Raw genomic sequence first — 9,391 nt, 5'->3', positions numbered from 1 at the left:
TACTTGCTCCACCGCTGAACACAGCAATCAATATTTAGCATAGTTACAACTTCTGCTTAGCATCGGATTGTATAGTTTAAATTACTAGCTACTTACAGACTTTACAATATAAAAATATGGCACTTGTAGAAATGTGACTGTTTTATTAGAGTATCTCGATCTACTTCAAGCATTGACTAATTCAAGTGAAGAAGCTACGCCCCTGCCAAGAGATCTTGTGAAATGAAATGAAAATAGTAAAGAAAAGGCAAGTATGTACAGAGACAATAGAGGGGCGCGTAATTATGTCCTGTTGTAAATAAACGCCTTTAAAATTTATATTACTACTAAATAAACGCACCAGAATAGGCTTGTGTGGCTGTTGTCTCCAAGGTTGTCTCATTATTTGTCTTTTCGTGTTGAAGGGATTTAGTCGCAATTGGTGAGTTTAACTATACATGTATTTGTGGTGTAAAACTTAATTGTAAAAAGGCGATTAGCACATATCATGATAAACATGTATTTGTCACAGTAGAGTCTCTCACGAAGTCACGATTATTATGAGACATTGGACCAGGGTAAAAAATTTACTGCTATATTTAGAGGTTGTAGCGTTTGTATATCTTAGTATCTTAATAAATAATCCCCCATGATCACTAATCACTAATAGTACAGTGAAAACTGGTCATTATTCAGGCCGTAGGGACAAAATTTTCTAACCTTGCCTTTTAAAGAGGTAGCTGCATTATGCGGCCTTAAAAAAAGGTAAGAAGCATGCTGTTCTAACTGGCTATAGAGATGGATTTAGTGTATGACAGCGTATGAGACAGTGAGTGCTGGCAGCAAGGGGGCAGCCAATCTGTTAGAGCACCAAAAGCACTGCTTCAGACATAGGCAGTTGACTGTCAGCCCCAAGTGTAAAAAGTTTCACTGTTGGTCCTTATAAGCTCCTGATGAAGAAAGTGATGAAGTCATTATCCATAGGATATATTTTTCAGAGTATCCATTTCAGTTCTACAATATAGTAGCCAAGCATAAGATGAACATAACACAGCATTCCAGTAGTTTAGTGGTGACCACAACACTGCCTGAGTTAAACTGTGGTGAGATTTGAGACTACCAGAAGCCCTGGAATGTCTTCAACACATGAAATACCAAATATCTAATGCCTGGCTTTCATCCACAGTGGACCTGTCTTGGTGGCCACTTGTACAGAAGGGAAACAGCTAGTTGCCACACCCCTTAATTATCAATTTGTAAAATCGTTAGCAAAATTGTGTGTGCGAGCAAGTGCGATGTGGCAGTGCCGTGTATATGGTTGCTGCCTAGCAGTGACACATCACGAGTATTGAAGTCACAATGCGTTACTGTATCATCCATCTAAATACAATCTCTGAATGTGTCATTTTGTGTAGAGAGCAATCTTCCACAAGAAGTGACCTGCAGGTTTCAGTGTATATTGTTAACCATTAATATTGTTCACAATATTGTGAACTATATGTACAGTGAAACCTCACTTAGTGGCCACCTCTTTAATAAGACCACCTCATTATATTGGCCACCTCTAGTAGGTCCCAAATATAGCTAAGCATTACTTATGACCTCATTAATAAGGCCACCTTGTTATTCAGGCCAAATTTTTTGGTCCCACAGCCTGCCATATTAATGAGGTTTCATTGTACTTATGTGAATTTTTATTTTTCGTAACTTTTCTTCAGGTTTACTGATGGGCACTATGAAGCATTGTTGACTGGTACGTGTATAATGTGGTGACTTGAAATGCTAAAACAGTACGTAGCGTGTCTTGTATGTACATGTAATGTGTTGTAATGTGTCCACACATCCACACATCTTAGAAATAAATGTAATTGTATTCTCTATAAATAGTCAGTTCCATTGTGCCACTGGGTCATAAGTTGGTTGAGTATGGATCATCCAGGGCACTTGAGTCACATTTTGTCCTGGCCAAGTGGATCTCATCCACTGACAGAATATACAGGATCAGATCACGTGTATAAATTACGGTGGAACTTGTTTATTGCCACCTTCACTCATTCAGCAGGTAACAGTGTATAAATTCTCAATTGGAATTGGCTTTTCAAGAGTGGTTGCCTTTCTATACTAGTGGCCATTAAGATAGGTTGTACTGATAGAGTGTACATACTAGAGATGCAACAATATCCTCCACTTAGTGTCGTTTGATAGTGATGCAATGGAGACTATGTATTATTGCATTTAAATACTATACTATTATATTGCAACTCTAGCACGTATTTATAACAGGAATGTTTGTTAACCGTTTAGACATACTGGAGCCACACCCACTCATCTGGATTCTACAAATGGAGTCATACCAACTTGTTGTCATCATACTCACTCGTTACTCCCATTGTGTTTGGATGAATATACATGCCGTCATGTGAGACTTGCTACCATGGCGGGCCACTGGAAAACATTTGCATAGCAGTTATATTACAGTCATTATTGTACAATTCTTACATTATTGTTGTGAAAAGTGTTTGGTATTCATGTGTCTCCTCTGTATGTTGTAATTACATGTGTAATTTTGTGTGGGGGTGCTATAAAATGCAATAATGCATGGTGACAATTGTATTAGGCGATTTTGCACACTTCCTTTTAAGCTAGCTACATGTGCTAATTACTCACAGCTTGTGTCAACAACTGGTAACCGCAGTTGTACTCTTGTGTCATTCTTTAAGCCGCGCCCTTAGAGGACAAATTATGTGGGGGCGACTAATTTCAAAACGAAGGATGGTATGCAGCACCATAGATTAGCTATATCTATGGACTATAATCTATGGCAGCACACTTCTTGGTGGCTATATGTACTGATTAACTACATAGAGCGCCAGTTCATCAATACCCAGAGACCGCAGTTGTGCTCTGCGTCATTCTTTAAATTCCGAGTAAAATTCTTAGAGAGCAAATGACGTGGGGGCGACTAAATTCAAATTTCAAACTAGCCATTCTCGAAAACAAATGTTTCAATCTGAACGAAACTTTCAGAACAGTTTAAAGACACATTGCCCTACATGCCAAGCGAGTATTGCGGAAAACAACAATCTGGGATTTGTATTTGGCCTCTAGGTCGACTGAGGACGACTGAAACTTCGTTTGGTGCTGAAATCACGACTGTAGGGTAATCATGTATGGTGAAATCGATGATGTGAATCTTGAGGTGATTGAGTGAATACTGAAGCGATAACAGGGCGATCAATGTTCGGAATGCACAAAGGAACGCAAGGCATACACCTGCGGTTGCGTCTAACCGCATGCGATAAAAAAAAAAAAAAAAAAAAAATGAAACGTCCCCTTTCATGTCGGCAATCTCGATCACGAAACAATCGGCATGGATTTGCTTCACTGCTTGTGTGGTAGTTACTAGTGACACGATGAGTTCAACTCCAGAGTTTCAGAGGGATAGCGTAAGTGACGGGTGGATTACAGGAAGGCCAAATTTGAGAACGTTCGTTCTTGTAAAATCCTCACGTAGTGGTCGCGTCATTTATTGTCTGCGGCGCGCGTTTCTGCTTTACTGGCCGCGCGACTCACTACCGTGAGTCTTGATATAGTGATACTGGCTAAAGAGCTAGATTTGTGAGGTTGACTTATCTATTCCAAATCCCTTTCTCCTATAAATCTGCAGAATTTAACCCACTAAACACTTGCAGTATGAGCTGCAGCATCTACCTTACTGCAACACCACAACACCAGGCAGCATCTGCGCTAATTACAAGTCAAATATAAATCACGAGACTCTTAGTCTTAGTGTGCTTTCCTAGGATCTTACCGATACGGAGAACTGTGGGAAGGTGAAACAGAAGAACTTGAACCTAAACAGCTTGGCCGATCGCCTAGCAACATTCAGAAGGTATGCCGGGCGATATAATTATACGTATCAGAGTGTGTACTATATATAGCCAGGCGGTGTGGTTGTGCTCATTAGTGACTTTACTCCCATTAGTGTGCTGGTCATGCCATAGATATGGTTTAATATAAATGAAACCATGTGTTAGAGTGTGTAGCTTTGTCACTGGTATGCAAACTCGGAATACCTACGAGAGTGATTTGGGTTTAGTTAGACTACTATGCGCGGTATGGCCGTCAGGCCGAAGTATACGGTCATGTCTTTCGGTATCCGTAGAGAATGGCAGCTTAACTCTACTTTATAGTAAGAAATAATAGCTAGAGGTTTATTTAGGCGGCATTTATGTAAACAATGTTTACCCTGGTTTATGTGAATAGCTGCAAAGGAACAGAAGAAAGACTGAAAAGCAACTGAAGAAAGTTTATAAGGTTTCAATCTTTGTGTTTAGCTATCACTGAAATCTCATTAGTGAGCTGTATGTGTTTTGAGGTAGTACTATTATACACTGTACAACATTTGCTATACTTTGTTCAATGGCAAAAATGCCATTCTATTTAAAAATGAAATTAATTGTTGTGTACTGCCTATCTTGTGTCCATTTAGCGTAAGTCGCCAATTATTGGCACTTGTAAAATATAGAGGCTACAGGGTATATGGAGGCTACCAAGTTCCACAATGGGCGTTTCCATTCGGTGATTATTGTTGTTAAAGCACTATACAAGCTATGTTGGTTGAGCATGGAATTGCATTAAAATAATTTTATATTGGAATCCAGTATGCTTTTACATCTAACCTGAATATCTCTTGACCGGCTGGCCTCATCTTTGTAAAACTTCTGGGAAACAGTTATCCAAGGACTACACTTCCTCCAAAAATTTCACAAAGAACCAACGAAGCATTGCATCACGGAGTTACACACAAAATCGTGCATTGTGCTGATAATTGGTCAATCACGAAAGCACAGTTGCTGATAATAGATACCCCATGCTGATAAAATTGGTACATGATAGGCATTGCGATTTTCCTTATAACGTGAGATTCCTTATAACGATTCTTATAATGATCATAACGTGAGATTCCTTATAACGATTCTTATAACGATCATAACGTGATTTTCCTTATAACGTGATGATAATTAAAATTTGGTGCACTAAGAGACGAAGGACTGCTCTGTTAAATGGTTCAAACCGGAAGTTCATTCGCCATTGAATTAAGGAATTACAACTGCATGATGAAATAGGGATAGAATTTCTATAAATGTACTCATTTTCCAGGAGCCACAATTATACAAGTAGTAGTACATCACTTAAACATTATCTACTGTAGCTATTCCTTGAACTGCTGAATTTTGTGGTACATGACGTATGGGAAAGAGAAGAATTGTTATGCTTAAATTGCTACGTACTCTGCACTCTTATCAATGGTAATTCTAGAGCTGACATACAGGATACAGGCCATGTGAGAAGGCTATAAGCTTGATAAAACAGTAGTCAAATTTTACAAGGAGTCAAATTTCAGGCTTTATAGAAGAAGACTATTTCTCCACTCTAATACTCAATTCTCCACATTGGTATATACATATAGGTTGCAGTTACAAACCTTGAGGTGTGCACATGGTCTAAAGGAAACAGAGGCGGATCTAGAAATTTCAGAGGGGGTTTCTGGTTCCCTTCAGCCTAGCTGCAAGTTGAAGACCAAAAAAAAAAAGAAAAAAGGTCGCAAACGCTATGAAGGTGATTTCAGAGGTAAAAGTATGAAGATAGAAAAAGAGCCATAGTATAATACAGTATGTATAACTCTCTGTAATTTTTATCACCCAGATAAATTGTAGGGGCATGCGCTATTTCAGAGGAGGTTTCTGGAAACCCAGAAACCCCCCTAAAACCACCCCTGGGAAATGTGGTTAATTTTCTATCACCTCATAAAACCTTTCCATTTATGGTAGTAGTCATATGGAGATACTGGAAGTGAAGCCATATGTATTACCACAAAAATGTATTAGGGTTAATTATGTAATAACAGAATGGCTATCACATGCTGATCTTGTATACATATAGCAGGCAGGTTTGTATTGACAGATATTGTACTTTGCGTGGGAGGATCAAAGCGATGCCGCGTATTGTATTCTCCATACAGTACTAATCAGCTGCATAACTGTACTGTATGAGTCATACAATACAGTTATACACCTAATTGGGCAAATACAGTATAGTTATGCACTTAATTGGGCAAATACAGCATACTTGCGGAAATACAGTACAGCTATGCGGAGAATTTGTTTAGGAATGTTACGTAAACAACACATTGTAAATTACTAAAACCAGCCAAACCAATCCTACGAGTTCGTTCTACGGCTAGGAATAGATTGTATAAATACTTACTGATTATCTGATCACGAAGCTTTTTAAACACGACTCCACTAAGACAGCAGGATTGATCATGTGCGTGACATTGTAAATCGCCAAAACTAGCCAAACCAATCCTATTAGTTCGTTCTATGACTAGAAATAGATTAGTTAAACACTTACTAATATCCTTATCACTGAAAATCGCAGCAGTTTGAGGACTAGAGAAAATCGCTCAGAGCCAGACGACCAGGAAGTACAATATAACACGTAAAGCACCGCCTTGCTTTTGTATACGAAAAATACAGTACTCGGGGGGTGTCTCGAGGCAAATACAGCACTCGGCTTCGCCTCATGCTGTATTAGCCTCTTGACACACACCCCCATACTGTATTTTCTGTACACGCGTGCGGCGGTGCTTTAACTCTAACATAAGTTGTTATATGGAGGCACTATCTGTCTCATTTGTGTAAAAGAGATGGCCATGGCGTCCTCCCTTTTGATATCATTACCATTATATTTTCAGTTTCCTTTTATCGCAAGAAGGTATATATTATCAGTTTTCTTTCCCAATAATCCATTTTTCTGTGCTATACATACAGTACCTCTACATAATATCTTCAAGACTAATTTTCATCTGTCATTTGGCTGACACACAGAGGATAACTGAAACAACTCAGTAGGATAGACTGGGCCATGAATCTTTTGACTTCTAGTTATAATACCTGGTGCTGGAATCCTTACAAGGTCAAAGGGAATTTTATTTTGACGTAGAATCAACACAAGTGGACTGAATAGGTTGTGTAAGTAAGAATGTACCATGAAACCACCTAACTTCAAAGGCAAATTCCTGGGTACATATCTTATAAACCCTGGCTGGCCATGGTACATTTAAGTTAAACCATGGCTGGCTATGGTACATTTAAAATAAACCATGGCTGGCTATGGTACATTTAAATGTACCATAGCCTTGATATCTGATGAGGTAACGTTGTTTGTTTTTATAAGAATCCTGGCAGTATTCGATTGTGGGAGTTTATTATTACTCACGTGATGAAAACTATGAACCCGATTTTGCATTCTACAGCACTCATACGAAGGAGATTCGACACCCTTACCACCCTATGAGTTGACAAACGGAAGTTTAAGGTGAGAACTAGTGTCATGGTTAATTTACAATCGAATGTCTGCGTGTTAGATTATGTATCACGCCCACTTTTCGTATATCACGAGGTAGCCACTCTACAGCAAAGCTTACCCCTCTGGATGTTTAGAAAACATTGTAAACAGTGGTTAAACGATGTAGCAACTTTGAAACACTTGTTAAATCGCAAAATTGAGTGTTTCCGTGATATTCATAGGATTTGCCCGTTTATGTTAACAAACGTAACTGCAACATTACTTGCTGCTGACCCATAATCGAATTTTACAAGACTCTCTATATAATAAATCCAGCGTGTTGCCTCGTATTGGCTTGGGTGGTTAGTTGCCCATCACAGTAGGCTATTAGCCTACATGGTACATATCAGTTGTATCATGTGCCAGAGAGCTTGGGTGTACATATCAGGCAAATCACTCGGGTACATGATACAACTATTACATGTATACATTGTATATGGCTTCTGCACATAGCAGACTGTCTGACCATATTGGCATGCTACATCATTTTGTATAGGTGTGCACTACCTGCATATCATACAGTGTTTCACCTTCCCACAAAGAATATTGACCAGAAACCAGTCCCACTATACTTGCATGGCACCTAGGCAGTATTGGATAGATGTAGTCAAGCTCAGAAGTTCCTTCAAAGTGATCCAAAATGCTTCCAATAATAAGTTGATACATATTAAATATATTTAGTGGAATTTTTATAGCTACTGACTAACTGACTGACTGGCTGGCAGTGTAAATCAATAGAAGAGGCTCCAACCTTAGATCTTTCTTGGGAGTGAGACTTTTCACAAAGGGATGCAGTGCTTTTGCCACAAGCATGCATTTCAGCAAAGTTATATTATGTGTATGTTAGATACCCACTGGAGGTTTTTTAGTAGGGTTGACAACCCGAGGGCGTGGTTTGGTCACCGAGGCGTGGCATTAATTAGTGACCGAGGCGCAGCCGAGGTCACTAATTAATGCCCGCCGAGGTGCCAAACCAAGCATGAGGGTTTCAACCTACTAAAAAACGACAGTGGGTATCTAACCTATTTAGAAAGCAGCTCGTTACCAGCACTGATAAAAGAGGCACAGAGTCATGCTAGGTAAGGTCCTTAACAGTGTGTTTGCGTGTGCTGCCAGCTTAGTATTGTTTTAGCAGCTGTTGTTTAGTTCCGAGGCTTGTTTACTAGCTAATACAAGCTGGCCACGAAGCGACAAACTTTATTCCAACTGGCCACAAAGCAACAAGCTTTATTACAACTGGCCATGAAGCGACAAGCTTTATTACAACTGGCCATGAAATGACAAACTTTATAACAACTGGCCACGAAGCGACAAGTTGTATTACAACCGGCCACGAAGCGACAAGCTTTATTACAACTGGCCATGAGGCGACAAGCTTTATAACAACTGGCCACGAAGTGACAAGCTTTATTACAACTGGCCACGAAGCGACAAGCTTTATTACAACTGGCCATGAAATGACAAACTTTATAACAACTGGCCACGAAGTGACAAGCTTTATTACAACTGGCCACGAAGCGACAAGCTTTATTACAACTGACCACGAAGCGACAAGCTATATTACAACTGGCCATGAAGTAACAAAAGTTACAAACAGGTGCAATAGCACAGCTTAAGTGTGTTGATGGTCTAATGGCAGCAGTACTGACAAGCTTATGAATGCAAATATGCTTGCTGTAAACTTGGCAACACCAGTAGTTTCACTGATGGCTAGCTAGTCGTGAATGTGGAATATGCATCGAGCAGCTGGCTTGTTCAGTTTGACGGCTAGCTTTATCAAGTGCTAGTATGGCTGATGAAGGTAAAAACCCAAATCTCACTAACCATACAACCACTAATTAAATCAGTGCCATAGAAAACTCTTTGAAGTATTGTTGAATCATAGATAATATACCCTAACAGGGATTAGTGACACGCTTAACAACCGTTTGACAATCCTCGTTATGGTCACGTGAAAATAGTTACGTCATGGCATTTATGCGCAAATGTATCGATAGCA

The 9,391-nt window shown here is 39.4% G+C and overlaps 1 long non-coding RNA gene across 1 annotated transcript; it reads left to right on the top strand.

The window, feature by feature from the left end:
- Window positions 1-241: 241 nt before the first annotated feature.
- On the top strand, window positions 242-2,587 carry LOC136250865 (uncharacterized). Its single transcript, XR_010698785.1, has 3 exons — window positions 242-421; window positions 1,698-1,769; window positions 2,284-2,587. It is a non-coding gene; the product is annotated as an uncharacterized lncRNA (long non-coding RNA).
- Window positions 2,588-9,391: the final 6,804 nt, after the last annotated feature.

The sequence above is a fragment of the Dysidea avara genome, chromosome 3 (assembly GCF_963678975.1).
Source record: "Dysidea avara chromosome 3, odDysAvar1.4, whole genome shotgun sequence".
NCBI classification, from domain to species: domain Eukaryota; kingdom Metazoa; phylum Porifera; class Demospongiae; order Dictyoceratida; family Dysideidae; genus Dysidea; species Dysidea avara.
Note: the sequence above shows the minus strand (reverse complement) of the source record. Positions and strands in the feature narration are given on the sequence as shown.